At 36.1% G+C, this 27,707-nt stretch overlaps 1 protein-coding gene across 2 annotated transcripts in view; it reads left to right on the top strand.

Annotated features, from left to right (window-relative positions):
* Positions 1-27,707, top strand: part of LOC102674866 (polypeptide N-acetylgalactosaminyltransferase 2) — a 188,873-nt gene that overhangs the window by 91,036 nt on the left and 70,130 nt on the right. Inside the window, exon 3 of one of the 2 annotated variants that reach the window (XM_031508782.1) lies at positions 22,422-22,477. The exons of the other annotated variant lie outside the window; for it this stretch is intronic. The gene's annotated coding sequence lies outside the window, so the exon portion shown is untranslated. The remainder of the gene's footprint in view (positions 1-22,421; positions 22,478-27,707) is intronic. 2 annotated transcript variants of the gene reach the window in all.

Here is a 27,707-nt window from a genome sequence, read left to right as displayed (position 1 = left end):
ATAAAAAAAAAAAAAAAAAAAATATTAAAAGAGAAATACGAAAGAAAGTTCTTTGGTAACTGGAAAACGAGAATAACCTTCCGATGAATCATGACCAAAGTAAGAGAAACGAAGCCGAGGGGGAGTAGGGGCGGTTCGAGTTATCATTTTAATAAATCACCAACTTGGGCGATGTCAAAATTGAAACGGAGATCGAGAGCCCCTCTCGCTGGACAGGATAAAGTAAAACTCATTAACGTTAGTAATCGGTCTTGGCAATAATATCATCGTCATGCCAAGGCCCAATGTAACTCGACGTTTAATTAAAATCTCGAATTTTGGGCCACGAATCTTTGCATTGCGAAATGGGTGTGTGTATGCATGTGTTCTTTGTTGGATTCTTCATAGATCATCGCCGATTAATTTAATCACTCAGAGAAGAATTTTATTTGAGATAAATATACAAATCAAAAAGATTAATTTTTTTATGTAATAAAGCTATCTTTGTTACCAAGTATTTATATTCAATTCAAAAAAATTTGAATTTATACCGTGAGATTATTGTTATTTTTTTGATTTACGATAGATTTGCAACGAAACGGACTTTGATAATCCTGAAAAATATCGCCTCCAATATATATTTTTCGAGTGACCCTTTAATGCACTCGAAAAATACATTTTATATTGGTAATATAAAATCTGCTATTAAAATTTTTACTCTTCAAATAAATGAAAGTGTAACGTTTGGTAATAATAAATAATTGGAAAACTGCAGATTTATTCTGAAAAAAATAAAAAATCTGAAAAAAGTTCTGGGATATTTAATTAGAGAAGTCTCTGATTCATTCGATCGAATGGATTTTAAAAAGCTTATCGGTTTCGAAATGAAATATCACGTTTCAGAAACGAATTCTCGGGGATAATGTGTCTGGAAAATAGGTTCGAACGCGGTTCAGAATATCCAGGAATTCAATTAACGATACAGGACACGTGGCGTTTCGAGTGAAAATCTTTTTAAGCCTTCTAGAACTGATAAGAGATAAGGTGAGAACATTTTCCGTAAATGTTCACACCAGGATAAGGTTATAGAGGTTCTTTATCGATTCGTCGACGCTCTCAAACCTTCATCGTGAACGTGAATTCGAAGCAATGGGTCGTGAGTGCGTTTCGAGTTCGAATTAATTCGGTGCACGTTCTGTCTGGAAGCACACAAGCGGAGAAAGAGGTTGAGTGACACGTGTGTTCGCCCTTCCTTTTCTCATACTTGCTAAATGGCAAGAAGAAAAAATGGAAAAAGGAAGATAAAAATATATTTTTGATAATTTAGCATATTAAATGTTTAGAAAAAAAAAAAATACAGTAAATTATAAATATCCAAAAATTAATATCCGAGTTGTGTACTTACGAGATCTAATTGAGATATGGAGATGCTTGAATTTATCACTATTTATGTATTGATAGAAGAGAAATCTATAAAATAATTCGAATTTTTAAGAAATCAACCCAATTGCATGTCATTACTGCAAATCATTTCACAATGTGATATAATTATCAAATTAATTGATTCGTATTCTATCAATTCTTTTCTTAAATTTAAAAATATCGTTTATTTTTATGTTAGATGATAACATCTATCATCTAACATATCATCAACTTGAATCTTTTTCTTGGTAAACATTAGAAAACCGTACGCATTCATTATTGTTTTTCCTCATCGGAAAAATTGTATTGAAAAACACGGAAAACAATGAAACTCGTAACAATGTAACGATGATAAAGTTGAATGATTTATAAAAATTGTCAATTCACGACACGTAGCGTAAACTTGTTTGCTTATATGCCTCGTTCAATTTTATTACCCTTCCTCATAAATTATAATGAGAACTCTTTCGAGAAACTATATTTTTCATCAGTATTCTCGAGACGGATTAAAACAAAAATTATATCCTCTTCCATGCTCTTGCTACCACAAATATCAGAAAAGATAGTTTCACCGTTTTCCGCTATCTTGGAGCTATGCAAATGACACGGTAACCCGACAGTTTCACGGAGGCTTAGCGTTTAATAATTTGCATGACGCATTACATACGTAAAGATGCGTTCCGCGGGCCGGCTCTTATGTATAATGCATATCCTCTTTACCATTTTATCGCGCCGCTACTTCTGCCGGCAATTTATGTTCAAAGGGATCCGGCAAAAGGACAAACCTTATACGGCCTTCATTTACATATTGTCTAATTAAATTTTGTCCACGTGCGGGAGCGGCCAAAGTTCACGTGGGCTCGATCGAAATTGTCTACAAAATTGAATCGGGATAAATATATGTGTGTGTGTCTTTCATGAGAAATTTCGTGAAACAAAAAGTGAAGGAGCACAAAGAGTTTATGAGCACAAGAGTTTATATAAATAATACGTTTTATTTCGTTATATCAAAGTTAAATTGTAAATTAATAAGGGCTCCTATATTTGTACTCTCATTACCATTTGCTCAAATTCGATATTGTTTGTGAGTGGAGTTTGTTAAAGTAACGTTTTTATTAAAAAACTTTTAATTAATCGAGCTGTTCGATCGAGTAATCTCAAAATTACCTTGTAAATTAAATTTCAATCGGATATAATATAAGAAAAAGAATTAAAATTAATTAATTAATTCGATCCGAAAGATTTCTTAATATTCTTAATTTCTAATATAAACTATTACGAGCAATATTAATAAAAATTGTCAAAAATATTTTGACACTTTTGAAATGAATATTTTTTGATGCAAAAATTATCTATTATTTTTTATTTTGGAAACTTTGGAAAGGAAAATCGGCTATATCAAGAAATTCTTGTTGAAAACTTTAAAAAATTTCAATTTATCCGTTTCTTCAATTCCACTCTATCCGGGATAACCAATCGTATTTTTTTTTTTTCACGAAACTTCTCATGCATCCCAATGGTTCTTTACTTTTGCCAGGCGGAAAGAAGCTTGAAGGGGTGAAAAGTTACCCTGTTTTTTTACGAAACGCTCGAAAAACTCTGGCCAAGCGCGAAAAGACGATTCTTTCGTCGATAAGATTACGTCTCTGTTTGCCCCCGCTTTTTTTCTTCTCTCCATCACCCCTCCCTCATCTCACTATTCCTCGAAAATGAAACGATCGTGCCTTTTCTCTCCGATTTTCATGAAAAATCCTCTCGCGTCTCTTTTGCACTTTATTAAAAGTTCTGATTTCTTCGTTCCCTCGATGCTCGATTACACTTTATTTCATTTTTCTTCTTTTTCCTTCCCTACTCTCTCTTTCTCTTTTTCTCTTTTTTTTTGAGAATCTTTTCGTTCGAGTTCATTCAATGGCCGACACTATATCTCGTGGAATATAAAAGGGAGAACTCGACGCTACATCTGTATAAACAGCGATAACTCTGTCCGTCTCGATATACCGAGATGGAAAATACGTGTTATGTGAAAGATAGTGTGGGATATTTGTATTCAATTATATGAAATATTCTATACCGTTAAAATGTTCTCTCTGTTTCAAAAGAAATCACCAAGATTATTAGAGAAATTCTACAAATAAACGAGAAAGAACATTTGTACACGATATGGTATAATAGGCACAGATTACGAAAGATATTGACTTTGTATATTATATTATAATATTTATATGCTAATTAGAAAGTATTACTTACAATTTAATAACTATGAAAATAAAATTGAAAAATAAGAATATATGCAAATATATTTTGTATCTGTTATATATTAATATTTAGTATTTAAATATCTATCTATATTATATACATAAATGTACATTTATATCAATCTTTTTTATCTAATAATTAGATCGTTTATCAGATATTATAACACAATACATTTAGAAATTAATTTTACAATGATATATCCTCTTATAATCGTTACAAAAAATATTGGACATATTCTAATTTTTCAATGAAATCCTTTTTCTTTTTTTTCAAATTTCATTCGTGTGATATCAAATTAATGAAATATCATATTCAATATATATATATATACACGATGCATAGCTTTAAAATCACGATACATCCTGACAAAAATAAACTAATCCAGAAATTTTTTTTGAGTGTACATCAGTGTGCACAAGAGTGTGTAAATGGAATGCGTTTTTGCGCTTTTTCCACGGAAAACACGCGGATGGCGTTGAATCGCGGAAACGAGCGATTACCATGTTTGCAGGCGAAAATTCGCAGTGGAAACGGACGGCCAGTGTTCAGCCGTAGTGGAATCGTACGATCGCGCGCACGTTTTACGCAGTTGACAAATCATTACGGGGCTTGGAATCTGTGTATATGCTATGTAGTTCGTTGGAAAATGAACGTGTTTCGAGAGCGATGCTAAACGACGTGGGAGGAACTGCGAATTCAGGCAAAGAAGAATGTCTGTTTATCAGGATCATCAGCAACAGGATGTTCAATGTTCAAAAGTCAATCGAAGTTGTTATTTCGTAAACGATATATGAAATTTGTTTTACGCAGTGTAATGTGATACGATATATAATGATAATTACATCCAGAATTAATAATCGAATTAATATTCAGAAATATTGTTTCGTACGATATTAAGTTTCGTGTTTAATTTAAATACGTGTGCCATTATCAAATCGCAGTAATAAAAATTATCAAAAACTTTTCATTCCAACAGAAGATTGGAAATATTATTAAATGGTACCAATTTTAAATTCTTAGAGACGAATGATACCATGTTAATCCATTGATATTTTCTACACTTAAAGAATTAAATTTTGCAAAACGTTTCCACGTTGAAATCATTTGACTGAATTCTATAAATGAAAAAAGAAAGTAATATCGAGAAAACTTTTGCTCGAAAAATTTCCTTCTGTTGAAATAGGAAAATCCATCGCAATAGAATCTTGATACAGTTCAACGATGGAAAGAGCAACCACGATTATTTTCATGCATCGCGTAGCCGAGTTCGTTTCACGTAAGAAGAGGATCTCGAGGGAACGTAAGAAGAATCAGGTCTGAAGAAGAGAGTGGCGCGTGAAAGGAGTCGGTGGAGAAGTCTTGTGGGGATTTTTGAGTCCAACAACTGGTTCATTTTGTCGCTCACCGGATAAGATTAAGCGAACCGAGTGAAAGGACGTCGCGGCCTATTCACCAGCCGTGTCTCGCCATTATTCAACGTTATAATTCGTCGCCTGTGTAGCAACTCTTAATGCACTCTTATAGGATTTGCATCCAGTGAATTTGATACTTATAGGACTTAAGTGGTGCAATGCGATATCCAGAGTTGACCAACAATCTTTTTTTTTTTTTTATTAATCGGATTTGATCTTATGTGAGATTTCACGTTGATCTTTTTAAAAAAAATTCTTTCTCTTCTCTTCTTCCTCCTCCCTTTCACTCGAGTCTCTTCCTTGAGAAAGGATATTTTTCTTCTCGCGTGCAATTTTAAAATAAAATTTCGCCATTTTTTGTATCGTTGTTGTACAAGAATCGTTTATACGCCATTTGAGAGATTGGATTATAATAGTGGCTTCTAAGAAAAATTCAAATTACGATGATCCCTACGTCGCATTAATCATGAGCAACGTTGTCGGGCAATTTTATAATTTCCATGTGGAATTTTCGCTACCGTGTACTTGCATCATCCTCTGTTGTAACATGTCAACTTAGAATTTCATAACCCGCCGCGAAGATCGATTATAATTTTATTAAACCGGAAAGAGAGATGTCTTATTTATCCCCTTGATTATTCACGCGTCGCGTTTGATGCTTCTGTACGATCCTTTGATTTAATATGTAATACTAGACGTGTTCGACGTTGGATCCAATTTAACGTGACTTAATCCCTTGAGAAGTTAAATCCTTAGATTGTGATCTGAAAATTGATATTCCGGTTAATTTATTACATTCGATGTAATTTCATCCATTTTTCTGTATTTTAAAATTATTTCTGATTTTAATAACAACATTAATTATAATTAAATAATATATAATAATAGTTTTATGATTTATTTACTCCACCATCAATTATAGTGTTTTTCGTTGAAATAGAAATACATCTGTGTATTTTCATGCTCATTACTTTAACTACAATCATTACATGCAAATGGACACCGTTTTAAAAATATCTAAAACTTCGATAACATATCTGTCGAAATTTATGAATATCATTCCAATATAATTTTTATTAATTCTCCACATCAGAAGACCAGGCTACGGTTTGCACAAACATCAACTCACAAAAGAAGCAGGATCGTTCCCTTTTTAACAGGCCAATATTACCGGCCTCGGTGTCAACGTTCCAACCGTAATTTATATTCGCGAAATCGTTCCACGTTCCATCTCCCTGTTCAGGAGAGGGACGTTTTATTGCGCGCGAGACGTCGGCATAATGCAACAGCGCGTTGCACCCGTCCATCGTGTTGGATTTATAGAGCTGCCTGGAAGTAGCTCGTGAAGAAAGAAATATTCTATTTATCCCGAGCCGTCGAGCTTCCGAATCGTCCCGTTGAGTAATTTCGTTTCTCCCCCGGAATTGCCTGTTTCGATTGGACAAATGCTGCTACCATTCTGACGAGACAGAAAATTTTCTTTAATATCCTTTCGAGTATTCCATTGCGGCGTTCATACGATGTTTTTTTTATCATGGAGGAAATTTTACCATTGTTTCGAATATAATTTAAAATAGAAAACATGTTCATGCTTATTTCGAATTTTTCTATCTTGTATAATTTGTTTTATTTTGAGTTCGGTTTCGAAGAATTTGAATTCTCAACGAAGACGACGATGAGATTTAAATTTTATTATTGTACATGAAGATTTTATGTAAATAGTTTCATTAGTTAAGATATATTTTAGAATATTCTTGACATTTTTTATCTTTCAGTAACAAATTTCGTCAAATTGTGAAAATGTTTCCTGTGTTTCCTTAGCACATTCTCGTGTAATGTTTTATATTATTGCTTGTTTACTTGCAGAAAACATTTTTAAAATTCCTATCGAACGTTAAGAAACATCTCTTCGATACGAATGCGCTATTTCTGAAAAAAATTTATTATTTGAATTCCTTCGAATTTTTTATTGCAGAATAATAAAGGAACTTTGTTGGATAAATATAATAATAATAAAGATTTTATACGAATATAACGCGAATGCGGAATTTCGAATATGTAGGTGTAAGTGATGTTGTTACCTCGAGAAAGGAGTTTGTGAGAGGTGTGAAGATAATGTTGGAATGTTTGACTTCGTAAGTCTTGTGAAACACGCTCCGCTAGCTTGGTATGATTTACATCAGAGTAAAGCTACCTTAATATCGCGTAGGTGGAATTAGAAATATATATGTATATTACTAGGGACGCAATTACTACTGGAGAAGTTTCTCAAATTTCTCAGCTTTACGTATTGTGTACACGTGCATAAAGTTTTAAAACACTTCCCATTTCTAATAATACTTCACTGCTCAGATTTATTTTCAGCTTTCATTAAGGCTTAAATATCGCAAGCTAACATAATATAATCACTCTTCAAGATCTAATAATTACTCTTCGCTTCATTAATCTTTTATCTTTTTCACGAGTCTATTCTTATTCAATTAATTCGCCAATAAATTTTCCTAATTACAATTAACATCGAAATTTCATATCCTCCATTTTTCCCCAACTTTTCACTCCTATATATGTATAATTAATATTAATTAATGGTTCCAACTTTTGCTCGATTATATATCTCGTCACGGTATTAAAACTTCATCAACAAAGTTGGTCCATCGCAAATTTTAATCCACCCGTCCGTGCGATTCGCGTGTCTCGTTCAACGATTGTACGACGAGTGGCGAACAATCTGATCGACTGGCAAAATAATTAAGCCCGTCAGGCGCGATAAATCTTCGAGAAACAACGAACCAACATCCGGGTTCGTCGCGTTCATTATCCAACTGCGAAACTATTCGACGTTGGTTCGAGACTTGTCACCCCCTGGAATCGCTCCCAGCCATCCGAACAATGTCTGGACACGTCGCGTGCATCCCGTTTAATGCTCGTGGCGGATGCGAGCAGTCATTAGGGACCGTAATCATCGGCGACGTCTAATTGTATCGCACAATGATCGATGCCACGCCGGTGTTAACTACCCCCTGAAAGGGATTGCCACAGTAAACCCGGTCGTTTCGTGAATCTCTTCTTCGTGTTAATTAATCATTGCATCAAAATATATACGTGTATCTGAATACGAGGTGAGGATTTGATTTTTTATTACCATTTATTAATTTTATTAATCTGTTGCAATTTTTTGAATTACCGGTTCATTTCCAATCTAGTGTTTTGATTTCTCAATAATTATTTTTCAATCATTCTTGCAACGAAGGATATATTTATTTCTCTATGCATCGATCTAAAGCAATGCTTGGTAAACACACCGACGATCGTCATGAAATCTTGATACAAGTTCAATTGGAATGCATAACGCTCGAATTTGTTAACGCGTCGTTCGTTAAAGGAAGACGTTGATTGAACACGTATCTATCCTCGCAAAATATCGAATATCTAATTGCAACGAGCATGGATAATCAGATTAATTAAATGATAATCGCTCGATCTTCTATTCCCTCCTGCAAAAAAATAAACGCAATCAATTATGAAGGTTTTCATTTAATTTCTAATATTATTTCATCCTATTGACGGATTTCTCGCGATTAATTGGCCATATACGAGCGAGAAATTATTTCCATTTTGTTCATAGGCGCGTTAAAATTGCGGGAAAGAACTCCTCGCGTCGGGAGTAATGAACAATCCTGCGCTTTGAATGGCTCGTTTTAATGGCTCTATGGAATTGGATTAAGCGTAACAAATTGCTCGGTGAAATTATTCGAGCTTCGAGAAGAAAGGCGCCTGGGAAGAATTTTGATTTCGAGCGGCGTCGAATTCCCGGATGCGAAAATTTCTCTGAAATCGTCTCGGGGAATACGAAGAGGAAAGGACGAGGAAAACGAGGCGAGCAATTAGGATTCAACGAAGAATTCTACGAGCTTAGAAAAGAAATTTTTAATAAGCTGAAGAGATTAAAAAAGAATTAAAGAATAGAGGTTGGAGGTGTTGAACACTTGTAGTTGTCGCAATTGTTATCTTATAAGTGATTTTTTGTGTGTGTAGTTTAATTATAATTGTGTTTAGACATTTGGTTGTTTCATCTCGAGAATATTAATATAATTTCATATGTATATTTAGTAAGAATTTGCAAAAACAAAAGATCAAGAGTATCTTGATTATTAAATTGTCATTTTGCAAATTCATTTCTATTTCTATGAAAAAATTCAGGAAAAATCCAATTGAAAAAAAAAGAGAAATCTCACAAATGAATTTTTTAATTCAAAAGAGAATAATAAAATATTCCCATTTTCGAAATGTTTGCATGAAAAAAAAAAAAGAAAGGAGGAGACGTATCTAAAATGAATCGTAGCATAATTTTCAATTAAAAGATGCAAAGATTCTTGGTTTATGCGTGCGCTTTTCGCGTCCAAGTGGCTCAGTTCAACAATTAGAAAGGTTCCAGTGCGGCGAAAACACCGAGTCACGGATGTAATTTGATTAAAGTTAGATCCAGAGTTATCTGGGGGCGAATGCAACCATTCACATCCGTCGGGGATCTGCTAGGTGTTCAATTAACGGAATTCCAGTCGTTCTCCGCGGACTGACACATTCCCCTATCCTCGTTCCTCCATGCTCTCATTCTTTTTTCTTTCCACGATCCTTTCAGCTCGATTTAAAAACATCCATTTTTATTCTCGTTCGCATTCTGTCACCTTGTTACAAATTACAATCACCTTCTGCCTCTTCTTCTAAAATATGAACAAGTTTCGTTCAAACTTCCGATTCATCGACGAAAACCATGATATATATATTTTTCTTTTTTTAATCTTTAACCTAACAAGAAAACCTATAAATTACACATGTATCAAAAGTTAAACAGCTTAATCACCATTTCCCCGCAACACAAGTTTAAAGTAGCCCAACAACGAAACTTCCCCCGCTAACAACTTTCCCACAACTTTCCACGCTTTCTTTGCCAACAACAACAATTCTTATAATAAAGAAAAAAAAAAGGAATCGCGTAACAAAGTAGAAACAACCACGCGTCCAGTTCGTGTAAAGCAAAAGCCAAGAATAACGTGTATTTTCGTTACCATTAGTTCCCGCCAAGTTCGAACTTTGGTTTTCTATTGGAAACTCGCTTCGCCGTTAATACAGTCCAGCAGGGGCTTAACCAAGTTACCCTTGAGAAGCTCCACAACCATCCCTCCATCTCCGTTTCCTTAACCGTCTTTAAGCTTTTCTCGCCTCTTCTCTTTCCTTTTTCTCTCTCTCTCTCTCTCTCTCTCTCTCTTCGCCCTCGCATTGTACAACACTCCACGCTGTTGTGCACACTGGTCGTGCATAAAGCGCCCTCTAGGACGCTAAAGGAAAATTCTAGAATTAAGAGAAAAGAGAGAGAGAGGGGGAAAATGGCGGTCGTTGGGCAGAGAAGTGTATATTTCGTTGGGGCACACGCGCCCTCGTTGGTAAACTTTCGTTTGAAGGTACGGGTTTTTAACTAAGCCAATTGGCCTTGGCGGTTTTTGAGAAACATGAGATCTTTGAATGTAACGTGGACGAAAAATTGCGAAAGACGAGAGAGAGAAAGAGAGAGAGAGAGAGGATAACGAAGTTTTTGTCGCGCTTCGTTCTTCGTTACCGTCACCAGGGGAGAGGGTATATTTTTAGCACTTGGATCTAGTTTTGGGTGAAAGGACGAGCGTAATGGAGAACGACTGTAATTAAACGTGTTGGGCACTTGAAGCAAGGAAAAAATTAGAGTGGACGACTAAATGTATATATATATATATACTTTGAAAGTTTGTTGCTTCGGTCTTTTAACTTGTTAATAATATTACCAATCTTTTTGAGCGTAACGTAATTCTTTCACTTGTGTTTTTTCTGCGTTGAAAATCAAATTATTGAAAGTTCTTCTCGTTTCTTCATCGTGTGGATTATACAATCTTAGTATCAAAGTTCCATTTCTTTAAAATTGTTCCATTTTTTAAAAATAATTTTAAATTATTCACAAAATACTTGAAGTTAGGGGTAGGACTAAGAGAATCATATCTCCTATTGAAAATTTTTCGCGTGAAAGCTGGTTCTTTCATACAAGCATCACGAAATTTTAAATTTTAGCTCCAACTTTCTTCTTTTATATTTTATAAAATTTCTCGAGATCTATCTAACTTGTTAAATTATCGTAAAGAAAAAAAAAAGGAAATAATGAAACGCGAAAAAAGATACATCGTGATCAAGACTCAACTGATGAATCAATAACAAAATTTGTTGGACATAAGGATCGTTTGGAGTACATAAAAAATTAAATATCCACCGTTCCATCGTGGGAATGAACGGGAGCGAGTAATCAGCGCGATGGGGATGCTCGCAATCCGGTTGTCGTTGATCGGTAAACGGCATTAGAAACAACGTGGCGCGCATGCATCATTCCCCTGTCATCCTTCTGACCGATTGAATCAGGAATTGCAAGGCAGATGATCAGCTGTCGGATGAAACCGATCGAGCAAATCTATCTTCTCGATCCATTTCGATCTACTTTTACTCGATCCTCCACCAGAGAGGAAATTTTCACAAATGAAAATTTCAATGAAAATGAAAAATGCGACACTCGAACGAAGCGTTAACGTCGAGAAAAATATGCCAAAGAAGGAGAGACAATTTTTATCAATCGATAAAAAAAAGAAAAATTTTACAAATAAAATTGTCTTCGTTTCCTCGTGATCCAAGATATATTTTGGACAGATTTAGAGCAAAATGAAATCCGGATCTAGATCCGCCTTCATCCGCACTTTCACGCGAGGCAAACATCTGCGAGGAAGATGGAGATCCATCGCAAAGCGTTGACCCGGTTTTTCAACGATTGCGAAAGCTGCTTGACGAGAGAATGCTCATCGTTCAGTTGCACGACTAATTAGCGATCATTCTAAGATTTCACAATGGTTGGAGCATCGTTGAAGCTCCGTTGTCTCGATTCAATTCGCGGAAACAATTTCACGAATTCGAGGAATAAATTCCTTTTCATCGAATATCGATGATCTCACGCCTTTAAAGAAGATACATTAATAATAATACTTTAACCTGTTTTTACTCGACGATCAAACACAGTGTTATTTATAACCACGACTGGATTTTAAGTGGATGATAATTTTTCAGATACTTGTAAATCTGTCTACCGAGTAATCCACGAGTGGAAGGAAAATGATTACCTCGAGTTGATCCGTAATTCATACTTTCACTGTCGTACCTGTTGATCGAAGACGACTGGTGCGTGCTCCACCGCATCTGGATCCCTGTTCTCGATTCTTCGACGACGAATTACCGAAGTGTAACGTGCTGTTTTCTTCTCTCCAATTCACCGAATGCGATTTCAATATCATTTTTGAACGAATGAATTCTTATTATATCGTTTACTACGAAAGTGGCATCATCGTTCGATCGTGTAAAAATAGTGCTTTCGTTGCGTAATATTCGTTGCTTTATCTTCGAAATGGAAATAAATGCAAATAAACTTTAATAAATGCGAGTATCTTCGATATACTGATCGAGAAAAGAAAAAAACGTAGGACGATCTTTCAAAATTCTAAATATCAATACATTATACTTTTATATTTCTAATTCAACTTATCTCGAAGACATCTTTAAGGTTATTAAAAAGATAGAGAATGATTCTTATTCCGAGAAATTTAAAAAAAAAGTACACACGAAAGATATAATTAGATACGTTTCGAGTTCTTTTTCATTCGCGAAATAATTCTGAACAAATTTGAAAATAGTCGTTCCATCCGTGTGGAACCAGAGTCGAGCTATTTTCTGGCCGCACTTGCTCGTGTCAATAACACGCGAGCGGATAAGCCATTGACATTGCGAGCAGACTGCATCGAGATACACGCGCGCGTATCGTGAATGCACACGCGTGTGACAGCTCGGCGAAGCGGATCGGGATCGTTTGGAACGATCGAATACACGGAATCTCTTTTATCCCTTTTACATGACGAACGATGACAATAGCTAACTGGTAATTCTTTGCGTACGTATAAATAACCACGGAAGGATTAATGGCGAAATATTGGACGTCTTGTCGTCGAACGACGAATCGAAAGATTAACTTGCCTGTACTCTCTGTTGTAGACTCAACTTTTTCAAAATTCCAATTGCCAATTTTTGTTTGTTCTCTTTCTCTCGTTTTCGTACAGTGTAAATTTAATTTTTCAAAAAGAAAAAAAAGTGGATATATCTATTCTATCTTGTGTATAAATAAATTCATCACTCTAGTCAATCATTTTGTTAATACGGAGAATGTAATCGGATTATATCGATTTAATGAGTCTAATATTTAACGTAGAAGTAAGCCGATCTTTCTGTATCCAGTGCAAGATTCATGCTTACCAATTTAAACACTGTACTTAGTTCTCCAAAGGAAGAAGGATTTGCATTACAAATTTAACTACATTATACTGTGCTAACTACAAAGCTTCCCCTGATTCGTGTCTTCGGCTTTTTAACGTAATTTCATGACATAGTAAATAATCATAAAATACACAAATTATCAAAAGAATCAATTATTTTTATCATCACGATAAGTTTATCATTATTTTTGTATTATTCTCTTCGTATCAAATTGCGTTATCGGCTCATATTCTTTCATCTTATCCCTGAATACCTGAATAAAAAGAAAAACGAAATAAAATTGAACACTTATCGTCGATCATGTTCGAAATTACAAATGCTTGAAAATTTGAAAATACGAATCGGCAATCAAATTAAATTTCTAAATTAAATCCATTCACTCTCTCGAGATTTTCGTCCATCGAAATCGGGATCAGGAAGAACGAGGGATTGCAGGGATTCGAAATCGCGGAAACTCCTCGTATCGAGGTTCGAATCGTCACGGGCTGGCAACAAAGTCGATTGTGCCGGTGGCGTAAACTCGAATTGCCGATTGAACGAGCAACGGCAACATGCGCGTCGAAAGCGCGCATCCTCGGCCACCTTCATCCCCTTTCGCGAATAAAAAGAAAGGAAGGGAAAAAAATTAAAAAAAAAAGAAAAAAGAAAAAGGGAGAAAGAAAAAAAGAGGCGCGCACACGCCGGTGAAAGGGAAGAGAAAACAAGGGAGGAAAAAAAGGGGCGCGCGGCAACTCGACCTGTCCATTGAAAAGTTTCGCAGCGTCGATGCTCGCTCCTCCATCCCCCTTCATTCAACTTGTTCTCGGTTGGTCCCGTTTTTCTTCGTTGCCACGCGTGCGTCCAACCCGGATTATCCCGCTTCTCCCAGATTCGGATTTGCAAAAAGCACCGACATTGTCCGGTTTATTAATACCCTCCGCGTTTCGTTGAATAGCGAGCGAAATTTTTAGGCTCTGTGTTTTAATAAAAAAAAAAAAAAAGGAAAAAGAGGGGGAGGGGAAAAATATTGGGGGAAGAGATATTGAGTTTTTTATTCGAGCCTTGCGTCGAAAGGTTGCACTCAAAGGTTTTCTTTTTTTTCTTTTTCAAATTTTCATTCGATTTTTATATACTTGTCGAGTTGCTTTTCTTTTCTCATCCGGTTGTGCGCCATGTGGTATAAATACGGTTGATCGGTTTCATTGTTCGATTTTTGCCACGATTTTGTTTGAATCGCGATTTTTTATACGTCGAATTGTTTCCGTTCCGTTACAATACAGGAAGGGGTTGCGTGTCGAAGGGTTGTAAGCGGAGCGAGACACGCAACAGTGATACGTCTTGTAAAAAGGAATGAGACGTATCGTGATTGTATCGTGAGATTCTTTTGGATTCCGTGTCTAATGTTGTTAGCAACGTATGATTATACGTCGTATAATCATAATTATGTATCCGTAGATCCTCAAGATTGGAAACATTCTACCCGTGAATGAATGTGTTGGAGGAAGCAATAATTCTTCTTGTTCTTAACCGTATCTTCTTAAATATTCCTTTTCTTAAAAAAACAATCTCTTCTAACTTCGTCGTTTGATAACAAGAAAAAGAAAGATCCCCCCTTCTTCTCACTTCAAAACTTTCTTGATACCTTTCCGAAATATCTCAAGATCTCTTTACCGAGAATGAATTAAAAATTCTAAAATTTGTTCCGCAAAGTCGACGTAAACCGTATCTATGCTTAACCCTCGGCATCGCGCGCGTGTTCGTTGTTCGAACACAATGGACAGCGGTTGTCCGTTCTATCCAATCTGAAACGACAACCCCCCCGGCCAACCGAGGAGGGTGCGTGTTTCACGCGGGCGGACACAAGCCTCGGCTCGACCGCTAAACACCCCGAAACCGTCGTTTGACATCGCGAAGAAGGGTTGCGGCGTGAAAAAGTTTCCGCCGTGATTGACGTCGACATTGGTCGACGTGGAGGCCGACACGCTTTAATTAATGCGAGTTGATCGCCGCTTTTCAACCCTGTCCGCCCGAATGATTGGCGGTTGATTCGCCTCGAATCGAAGCTTTTCAATTATCTCGATCCATGTTCGACGGACCGGCGGGAAGGGTTGTTATAATTGGCCGAGAATGGGAATGTGAATCTTGCCAGGCATAGACACGTTTCTGTGGTGAGTTCGAATGGCGTTAGCTGCTTTTTGTCTCTCACAGAATGGGTTTCACAGGTTATGTACATTATAAAATATCTTAAATTGGATAGATTCGTTTTTTGAATTTAGAACCTGAATGTTAATTTGTATGAAATTCTTGTGTAGGAGCGAATTTTTTAATTGTCTCCATTTGAGAAATATTTTTGTATATATTGTCGTGGACTGATAAATCTTTCATAATGCAATTAAATTTGAAATTTGATTTCCTGGACTTTTTCATTTTCATATTTCCACGAAATCACATTATAAGCATTTTGATTCTTCAAAAATATATATATTACTTTATAAATTTAATTTTAGCAAATTGTTTGCAGTAAATTGAATACCTTTACGAGAAAATTTATGAAAATTATTTGTATCACTTTATAATTCGATAGAAATGTAGAGGTGAAGTTTTCAGGTCTACGTTTTATGGACTGTCTCCGCCTCTATTCCTCTTCTAAGAGTCAGTGCAATTGGCAGAACGTGTGGAGTGGCTCTTAAAAAATAGAATTACGGCGTTCGAAATCGTATCGCGGTGAACGAGGTGTATAAAAGGAGGTGCACGTGGTATAATTCATTGCAGAGCCAGGTTCTAATAAAAATTTCCGACCTCGTTCATTCTCGCCTCCTCTGAAAACTTAAAAATGCGACAATTCACGTGCCAGATTCTTCCTCCCACCGCAATCACGATCATCGTACGTTTTATGCCGGGAAGCTGGATTTATTATTGGGGGAGGATTATTATATCGATCCTTGTAATTTATGCGCGCTTCTTATTATTCTCAAGAATTTGAAAAGTTTTCAGGGCATATTTTTCCATTCCAAAATTGCTCCAGCCAGAAAATGAACGCGTTCGAATTCAGGAAATTTAATAATAATTCAACAATAAAAAAACGGAAGAATCTCTTAATGCTGAATATCGATTTTTTGTAGAATGATTACACGTGTTGATAGCACAATATATTTAACGCATGTATGCAAAAGAAAATCTTACGTCACGATAGAGAATTTCCCTTAACAGCCTCTATTCGTTCCCTATAACAGTCATCAACGTGGCGCGTGTCGCCATCTGGCGACATAACTGTATTCCAACTGTATTTCATCCTTGTGTTCATGTCCGCGTTATATTTATACATATAGAAATGCAAGCACATGGTATTGTATGTCGTTTTATTTGTCAAGTTTGCTTCTTGAAAATCTCTAAATAACATTATTTAACCAATCTTCGTGATCCACTTCTAAAAATTGTTTTATCTTCCACGTACTTTTGCAACTGAAGAATCACACTCCTCGCATCGTGAAAAACAGAAAAGAAAGGAATCATATCAATAACGTACCATAATAATAATTATAAATAATTCCACGAGAATCCAAGTATATGATAACAAATAATATCACCTCCTTAAAATTTACAATAACAAACGAAACGATCTTTGACAGAACAGCCATTATCCTCCCCCAATCCGCGTTTTCGTTTCACCATTACTCCTTAATCGAATTGCATTCGCGATAACCGGAGGCGTATCTAAAACGATCGTAAAGACGGTATCGGTGTTAAGGTAAGCGCGAGCACAAAATTGTCCCTCGGCTATAAAAAAAACGCCTATTCGCGGTTCTAAGAGAGTAGAAGGTGGTAGTATAAAATCCAGTCCAGTTTGCAACGACTCCAGTTTACAGGCCAACCCTTTCCGACAATAAACGCGCCTTCAAAACTTCAACCGCCCACGGTTGGCCGTGTAACGGAGATTAAAGAGGCGGATTTATATCCTGTGAAACGACGGGGCACCGCAAGAAGCAAGATCGTCTGTTTTTCCATGCAGTCTCAACCCTTTAAGCGGCGGACATTCCGACGATTAACCACACCAGCAACGGAAAGCCGAGCCAACGAATTAGTTAGGGGTAAAGCCTAATATCTTTCCACTCCCCCCTCCTTTTCTTTTCTTTTTCCAACTTCCGCCAAATTCTTTTCTCCGACAAATTGCGCCAATTTCGCCTTCTCGTGAATGGCGTGTCTCTTAATGGAAGTTGAATAGGAATTTTTTGTTGACGGGAAATCGGAGATTGGATCCTTTGTCGACAGTCATTTCGGCTTTATTGTGTCAAATGCGCATGAAGATAGACTAGTACAGAAGTATTTCGAATTAATATTTCGTTATTTTCGATAGGCGTGCAGTTACAGATGAAATTGACGACGGGTGAGATGGAAAATTAGAAAGCATATTTAAAAATTATTCTTCTCGAATTATTCTATATCGCGTATGATTTGCATACAATGTGTTCTTCTTTTTATCTTTTTTTTGAATTATAGCAAGTTTTCGTTTGTGACAGCACAAGGAAATTATCTTCTGTTCGCATGTGAACACAAGTGTGCAGATATTTTATCATTTGACTTCCTTATCTCCTCTATTCGTATGGCTTGCAGGATTTGCTGAAAATTTTCTCCAATTCTATTGCAAATGTATCTGCTTATCTCCACAAGAGATACGACTCGAAACGACCTTCTTGCATCTGAACATTTTACCATTGTCCACTTTATTTTCTCCAGACATAGCTTGGATTTACTGAAAATTTTCTTCGCATCTTTTTGCCACGTGTTTCGACAATATCGAAATGTCATGTTATACTACATAGATTTTATTGGGCAGACATTTATTGGGAAAATGTGAATTGATCTTTCGTTTTAACAAAATGGAAAAGTTTAATGCATTAAATAAATATCTTTCCCTTCGAACAATTGCAATTACGAAACATTTCGTTAATGGGAATTTTATAATAAGATTAATCGTTAAAAGTTTCTTAATGTCTTCTCGAAGATCGGTGAAAAACAACTTCGTGACGAAAAAGAAACAAAGAATCCTCGAGAGCGATAAAAATTTCCACTTTCTTCGCACTTTTCTTATCTGTCTCGCTCTTCCCCTTGCTCCTCTCTTTTATCCCCGTTAATCTCTGCATGTTAATTAAACCTGTACGAGGCTATGTTTCGAGCAAATATAGCAAACAACATTAACGCCAAGTTGGATTTTACGGGAATAGAAGTATTACATTCGCGCGAAAGAAAATAGGGGGATAATCCAATCACGTTTACGTTTTCGCCATTTTAAATTTAGAGGGCGTACGCGATCGTGGAAGCCATCGGAAAAGATTCTCAGATCCTGAAAAGTAAATCCTATCCGTGGTATTTTCTCAAACATTTCTTAATCTCCGTTCAATCCTCGAGAAAGAGATTGAAGAAAAGAGAGGGAATCTTTAATTCGATAAAATTCTCCCTATTTCTTCAGTTCTCAAGCAGAATCCTCAACCCTCAAGATCTCCCTTATTAGGGGGAAGGGAAAGAAGAAAAAGTTTCAAGAGATTTCTCTCGTAACCCCTTGATATTCATGCATCCATACGAAGATCAAAAAATCGGATAGATTGATCTGAACTTCGTATATATGTACGTGTACACTGCTGTTCTGCCTTATAAATAATAGAATAAGAATTCGAAGAAACGTCTTCTTCCTCTTCCTCCTCCTTCTGCCTGAGAAATGGTCGAGATTTTTGTTAGCACGAGTCAAGGATCAAAGGAAAAGCGAGCTAGGATTCCGAAAAGGGGAGGACATGCAGAGGTGGAAGAAGCAAAGAGGTCCGAGAAGTCGCGAGCCGACCATCTCCGTAGCAATTTAACGTTTAGAAACCAAAGAAAGTCGGAAGTGGTCCTTTGGATATTTCGCGTTCGCTTTGTGTATGTGTGCGTGTGTGTGGGGCACTGTGCAACTCGTATACGAGAAAGGAATCGCTCACAAAGGGCGAAACGCTTGCCCGGATCTGAGGAAATTCGATGGTTGAAGCTTCGTCTGGTTAGTATTTTTTTCTCTCCCTCTCTTTCTCTCTTTCCCTTTTTTATTTCGTCTTATTTTCCTCCCCCTTCCCCCTCATTTTTGGCGGGGCGAGATCCGCTTTGAACGTTTCGAGGCGATGGATGGAAGTCGAGAAAGAAACAAAACGTCGGTGGAAACGGAGGAGGAAGAACGATTTCAAAGGGTTCGAAAGAAGTATTTCCGGTCGTGAAATAGCAAGGCGTACGTTTCATCCGTATTTTTTCGCCTCGATCGTGTGGACGAGCTAGCTCATTATGCGAATAATGATCGACTTGCGTGGAGAAAAATTAAGCTCTCAGACGAGATGAGAGTAATTCAGTCATCGATCCATTATTACGTCCAATGGAAAAGCAGAGGATAAATTTTGGACGAGCTTTTGCAGAAGAGAGGAATGCTATTTTTATGCCACGATTCAAAAATTACAATGGAACCAACTTTGAATCTGTGGCAAGAATACCAAAAGTATCAAATTGGAAGTTCATAGTTCGAAGATTACACTTGTAATGAGGATGTGTTAATATTAAATTCCAATTGTGTTCTTGAAACTGGAAATTTTTATTCTAATAATGCTTCATCGTAATATTCGTCATTTTTTCTAGGAACTCGTAGCGTAATTTAAATATTGTTTCGTCAAAGTGTCTTCTATTTTACTATTCCGTATGATTCTCTATGAAGGGACGTGAATGTTGAGAGACGAAAACTCAAAGACTCTAAAGGAAAGAATTTCTTTTCAGGTTTTTCCCTGTGTGTGCAGCCGATCTTGGCGAGTTGGCTTAAGTCAGGGCTTCGATGGCTCGTGAAAATCTTAGGGCTTCGTTAAGACTTCAAAGCTCTGCCTTCTGGCCATCGGTTTCGAATTAACGGATTTTCTCAGCCACCATTTACGATACCAGACTCTGCCGGTTGATTGCGCTGCGCTATTATCCCCCGCTATTCCTTGGCTTTTAATCCCGCGCGAAAAATTCTTCTTAATGTTGGAAGAAAGATGGCAGTGAATGGGTTTCGATGCATCTTAAAAGAAGAGTTAACCATTAAGCAAATGGAATTCATTGTTCAAATGTGAAATGTTTCATTGATATAGTAATATTAAAGGATAATTAGATTTTTGAATTTAACTCGACGCGAGGATATTTTAAAAAATATTAAAAAATTTGGAATAATGTTGTGATTGTAAAATAATCAATCGATTCGAGAAGAATAGATAGAACGAATTACAAATATTGAAAGGTATAATAGAAAAAAAGAAAACCAAAATACAAGTTCTCGATGGCTAAGTGGTAAAAGGCGAGAATTTTAATCTCTTAAGACGCTGGTTCGATTCTCGGAGGATTGAAAAATAATTTTTCTTTGAATTTTTTCATTATTTCTGATTCTTCGTGTTCACTCTTCTTTCTATGCTTTGAAAATTCTTAAATATAAATGTAAATTTTGAATTTCAAGTCGAAATTAGTCTTTTCTGTCTATATACATTCTTCGTACTTCAGAAATATGGGAGTTTTCAAGTTTTCTTCTTAAAGTTTCCTCTCCTTTTCCCAAACTTAAAATTACAAAAAATTTCTCTCTTAATTTAAGAAATTTCTTCTTCAAAAAATTATGCGAAAGAACTTTTCAAAAAGTATAATTTGATTTGGAATTCTGTAAAATAAATAGAAAATTCCTTTGGAATATATATTTCTATGATTCAAATGTGTTTCTGATATTAATTCCGTTAAAAAAGAAAAATAAAAAAAAGAAAAACGAATTAGCAGAATTTGTATGCTTTTCATCAAAACAGGAAAAAGAAATAAGAATATAATTAAAGGGAGAAAAAACATCTAAGAGAAAAACAAAATCTAAGAGAAAAAAAAACCTCTTTGATATAGCACAAAGTACTACACTTTAGGTTTAAATTCATCCACATGGTTTGAGTTCATTGCAGTAACAATAGAAGAGATTCAAAGAAAAAAAATAAAACTTAGAAAGAAAAAAAATAAAACTTAGAAAGAAAAAATATAAAAAAATAAAAAAAAACTTAGGAAGAAAAAATATAAAAAAATATAAAAAACTTAGGAAGAAAAAATATAAAAAAATAAAAAAACTTAGGAAAAAGAAATATAAAAAAATAAAAGAAAAACGAATTGAAAAAGAAAATTTGCATATCTATTATATATAAATAAAATTTCTGAAAAAATAAATGAATATCCTTAATTAATCAATTTATGATAATCATCGTTTGAAAGTTTTCTGAATAACAATACTTAATTATTTCTCGAATCACAACGAAAACCAATGAGAGATAAAAAGATTTATCTCATTTTCAAAAACTTTTTAATATTCTTAATTCCAACAGAAGCACACGAGGAATTAAAGCACCAGAGTTAATTAAACCATGCAATATATGCAATTATTGCATACATATATTACGGTGCGTTTGCAGTTCCTCAAATTTGAGTAGTTTCGTTGATGTGGCTCATAGTGTCATATATATATATCACGAATAAAATTCCATTTTCCTCTTCTTTCATTTCGTTCAAACACGATTCCAATAACCTTTATTACACCGTTAACATCGTGCATTCAATTTCGAGAATTATGCCATCAGATCAATCAAGAGTCTGATATCTGAAAATAAACCTTAACGTTAGAGGCGCAATTGGATCTCTCGTTTAATCTCGAGAATACCAGTTATCGTTTACCCCAGCTGTAAAAACCTATTTTTCCACGATTAAGTAGAAGGATTCTTCTTGGGATATAAAAATGGGTAGAAAAATCCGAGAATCGTTTGCTGCCGACAAACTGGAACCGCCTACGATGTTTCCTCGACGTTTTATCGTTACGTCTGATTATATCCACATTCACACGAGGAAAGTTTCATCGTCAGAACTTTTTCCTCCGAGCTATTCGCGAAACGACGACCCTTCGACCGCAAAAAATTAACCATCGAAACGCTGTTTTATCTGTTCCAGGTAAGCTCCAATCTCCATTGGCGATCTAATCTCGAGCGGTGAGGGTGGAACGGCTCGTAAGTAACTAATTATCGAGTTAGTCGTCGCTAGAAGGGGATAAAGTTAGATCCATCCAGCCTGATGCTGGATAAGAGGTGGCTTCGATTCGACACCTCCTATCTGTTCCAACTTCTGACAACCCTTTCCCAGGGAGAAAGATCGAGCACCGTTCCCCATTTAATTGACCATTATTCCCGTGTCAGCCGTGAAAATTACAGAGGGAGAAAAATCGAGTCGGATAAAGGGAGTTGGAAAAGAACGAAAGAATTTCGAAGAGGCGCGGTGTCATCGAGATTTCATAAGTTAAACTTCCTGCAGTTTCTTCATGTCGAGGTTAATTAAACCCGACAATGACAGAAGGAAAATCCTGGAATTCTGAAGGGGGTGAGACGACCGAGAGATGGTTCCTTCTCCTCGAAGAATAATTAATAATCCACCTCCTTCTCGACCCTCTCCCCGGAATGCGCACGATTTTCTTCCAGTTTCTTCCATTTCCTCTCTCCCATCTCTTCTGCACGAGGAAAGTTCCTGAAAGTCTCGTGCAAGCATTTTCCAACGTAAGGGATGTCAAAACGTGCCGATCAACGCGCATAGCAGCCACGTTTACCAGCGTGGCTCTAATTGGCTACTGCTACATCGTAGAAGATTTGGCGGCCAAGAAAGTTTTCGCGAAAGGTAAATGTTGCCGGGGACGAGGCAAATATTGGCACATGTTTTACGGATACAAATATTGGCACTCGTTAGTATCCGCAACGGAACGAATTGTCGAATCTGGAATAGCTCGATGTTAGAAAACGCCGCTCCTCCACTTTTATCTCTATTTTTCTTTATCTTCTACGACCGTCTGCTACGAAATTTCTCGCATCGAGATTCTTATCGAGTAAACGAAAACATTGAAGGGACGTTCCAAGAAAATCCAATCCAAATATATAAAATATTAGATTAATACATATATAACGTTATATTCTCTGAAAGATTTTTGACTGACGAAGAAAATACTTCGAAATTTTTCATATGGAATTGATTGTGTGTACGTAACAAATGAATTTCATATATATATAATTTACATATATACAATTATCACATCGTCGAAATCGATTGTGAAATTGACTATGAATTGAAATTACATATTAACATATATTGACTTTAATCATTAATTCCTACACTTCGATTCAAATTATTGAACTGTTGAATGAATTAACTGTTAAATAAGGCAAAAGAAAATTCACAAAAATTAATCTAAATACAAATAGAAAATATTTTCAATAAATTCTCGATCTCGATCGCGATAATCAAATCGCAAAACAAACAAGGATGCTCGAGCATCTTCGAGAATGGTTGGAACACGCGAGGCTTCCAACGTTTCGTTGGCGCGGAATTAAGAGGAGCTCACGCATTTCACTGTTGAGGGGAAGAGAGAACAGACGAAGCGTGCACGCGAATCTTGCACCACCATCGTGTGGTTAAATCATGCTAAGCCTTGTTTATGCAGCTGCAAATTATGTTATTGCGTCGAGCGAGTACCGATATTAATGATTAATTGGAGATGACGAATGAACGAGGCCTGCCGAACGAGCTTTCTCGTAAATCCGCGATCGAATCGATCCTATTAACTCTTATTTAGCCTTACGCGGTGTCCCTTCGCGTATTTACGCTCCCTCCCCTGCCTCGACAAATCCTCCCTTCTAATTTCAACCGCCTTTTTTTCTCATACCGACGAAATATGGTGAAATTCAACCCGTGATAACAGCCAAGTTCGAGAAAGTGATTTAGGAGAAGAGAGAAAATTCTGAATGTACGTTTACTTGAAAAATGTGGAGAAATTAGCAAGTTGTCGCACCTAAAATTTTCTCTCGCGAGGAATTCAATTGAGATTTTCTTTTTTTTTTTTAGAGATAAGAAATAATTCGTACAAGGTGTTTTCAACGTTAATTCGTCGAGTAATTTATAATCGTAACGTAATTGTTGAGATATAATCTAATCTAATCTGATTTAATGTAACATTGGAATGTACAAAAGAGTATTAAGCTATTTTGAAAAATTATTTGAAAAATTGTAAAATTTATCGTATCGAAAGATAAATAACAAAAACTTTCACGCGATAAATTGGATAAAATTCAAGTTGAAATATTTCTATTTGAAGAAAAATGATTCCGTTCAAAAATATATATATATATATCTCGCGTTGAAATTTACACATTTATTTACGGGAAATTAATTACATCATTTTATGCTCCCTCGAGACTATTCGATTTTTATATGAATCGTTTTTATTTTATTTTATTTTTTTTCATACAATTTACGAATATTTCGAATTTATAAATTAAAATTGAATATCCTGTGTAAATATCGATTTTAAAATTGTCATAACAATAAATAAATTTAACGCAAAAAAAGAAAAGCTTGGAGAAATACGATAAAAATAAATCTCGAGAAATAATCATACCGATCTCTTGAAATTATTTACCACTTAAGATTTCTCGTTTGGAGCGTTTTAATAGTCGACGGCTGTACGAAATTCATTTCAGCCACGAGATGGGTAATGTTTTCTTTAAGCAAAACGTGAGGATCGTAAGTATAAATGAAGAACCCCCCGTGAAATTGCGGGACACAGAGAGAAAATTTTAATCCTGCCGCAGTTTTACCACGACGCTCGGCCTGACAAATAATGGCCGCATAAATTCCGCCGCACGTTCCCTGATAAAATGAATCTTAATTCGTCCACGAAGGGAGACGTAATCGGCGAGATTGAGGGAATCCGAAACTAAAATTTCATTTCCCTGTCCCTGAAGCCCTCTCGACTCGAGCCAATCCTCTTTCTGAATCTGCTATTATATCATCAAGAAAATCCTTTCGATTAATCCTACCTAAATTTATTATTTCCATCGCCATTTGAAGATTAAAATTCCACCCCTATTATAATTTCTCGTTTCTTCCACCGATTAGTAACGTATCGTCTTTCCTTCGAATCGTGTTCTCAAATTGAATGTAAGAAATATTTGGAAAAATTTCAGAAGACACGTTTGTATTCAACTATTCAATTATTCCAAAATATATCACTTGTGATTACGACCAATCATCAGAATCAAACGAACGAATCTTAATCGGAATAAATTCAACAAACTGAAAAGAATAACTGAATCATCAACCTGATATTTCAATTTAAAATTTTACTTTTACTCACAAATCCCAAAATATAATCGCACGACATTATTACATATAGACTGTTGTTTAATTAACAAAACAAACTCCATAATTTCTATTCCTTTGATACCAACGAGCAATCATAATTATCCTAATCAAACCGTTTCCATAGCCAGTCAAAGGCGTGATTTCCTCGAATCTGATTCATCACGAGTTCCCTCAACGACTGTGCTGGCCTCTCTAAGTAACTCTATCGGCGCGAACAAATATTCGACGACCGAATAACGCGAGCTTTCCTCTTCGCGTGCGCGTTTCCACTCCTCGAAGAAGAGTGGATTCGAAGAAAAGGTGGACGACGGTCCAAGAGATGGATAATGGAAGTTCGTGACGCTCGGTCGGGCCACGATGGCCTCGTTCTTGGTTCCTCTTCAGACGTAAGAGAATATCATCCCCTATCGCTCCTGGATCAAAGACGTACCGGTGTGCGACGTACGTTCGATCGGACGATCGATCAGACCTTTCGACCGTTGCTGGAATTTATTCCCGGACATTCTGTCGGTTGGTAGCTGGATATTTTACGAAGCCTCGAACGGGAGAGAGAATATTCTCTTTTTAGTTCCTGTTTGATTCCTTCGTCGCATGACACCCTCGACAACATCGATTTCTCCTTGCCGTAGAATTTCCTCTTTTCCTCGGCGTACACGTGGTTGAATACCTTGACAGTATTGACGTGTGTCGGAATGGCGTCGTATCTACTAATCCATCTATCCATCCACGAATCGTTATTAGACAATTTTATCGTAGATAAAACGTGTTTTGTCTCTTATATAACTTGTTGTATCGTTGCAATCGGATAGAGGAATCGTGAACCTTGATTTCTCGTGTAAGAAACGTCCGAAAGAGAAATTAAAAATTTTGTTATCGAAACAAAAGTGCAATGCTTGCGTGTAACTTAATTTTATATTGGTTCGGGATATATTTAAGTATTTTCACCGGAATTCTTCTCTCGAAAATTTCATAAAAACCACGATGGAACATAATTTCACCGTGACAGAAAGAATTAACGGAAATTACGATGTTTGCGACTTAAATTGGAGCGATTTTTCGCTGTAGGGAATTACTTTACAGCTCGCTCGGCAAACGTATGCGGTCGGGCACTCGAACTTCCGGTTCGCCGTACCGTAAATACTAGAAAATTCCAGGAAGGGGAATTTTCCGCCGTTTCAGTTTACCCTGCGCACCGATTTGTCCGCAAAAAAATGTTCCACCCGGTATAACGTCGTGAAAAATGGGATAAGACACCCCTAACCTTCCACGCTTTCTGGCTTGCGGTCCGCAGACATTTGTTAGACGATTGCACGCGTGCTTTTCTCTCTCTCTCGTAAAAATTCCAGATTTCTTTTTCTCACGTCGTGCAACGTAGCGAAAAAAACTGCGGCTACGTAAACGAAAAGAAAAGAAAAAAAAAAAAAAAAAAAAAAAAAAAAAAAAGGAATCTCGAGGTGAAAAGTTCTTGGATCGCGTGCCGCAGGAAATTAGCGGGAAACGAATGGGGAAATCGTACTTGCCGCAGAGATATTCGCCGGTGCTCTTGAGTTTCTAATTTATAATGTACGTGATATTAATGAAGTGCGGATATACTTCTGAACTGTGAAAAAATTATTGGATTTGTATGATTATATCTTTGATTTTTTTCCCACGTTATAAATGTTGAAAGATTTATTTCATTTAATGATTCACGGTTTATCTTAAAAACCGTGCAAATCTTTTTGAAACATAAAAATCGCGTTGAATAAAATTTTCTTGTGGAACTAATTAGAAATGTTACTATTGTTGATATTAATATGAATTCGAAAGTATTAGACTGTTAAATTCAATTTTCTTGAAAAAAAAAAAAAGGAAAAGAATTATTATAGGAACAGAGAAAACTAATGTCCTTTCGATTAATCATGTAGATCATCGTTGTGTAAGGATTTAATCCGACATCAGTTTGCAAAACTTGCCTTATACTTTTTTCTAATTAATTCCGTGCGTCACACCAATTTCAAGCAAAAGAAATATTCAAGAAACAGAGAAAAGTTTAATATTCTCCCGACATTAATC

The sequence above is a fragment of the Apis dorsata genome, unplaced genomic scaffold (genome assembly GCF_000469605.1).
Source record: "Apis dorsata unplaced genomic scaffold, Apis dorsata 1.3 scaffold_99, whole genome shotgun sequence".
In the NCBI taxonomy this organism is placed as follows: Eukaryota; Metazoa; Arthropoda; class Insecta; order Hymenoptera; family Apidae; genus Apis; species Apis dorsata.
The sequence above is the reverse complement of the archived record's forward strand: the minus strand, read 5'-3'. Positions and strand labels throughout refer to the sequence as shown.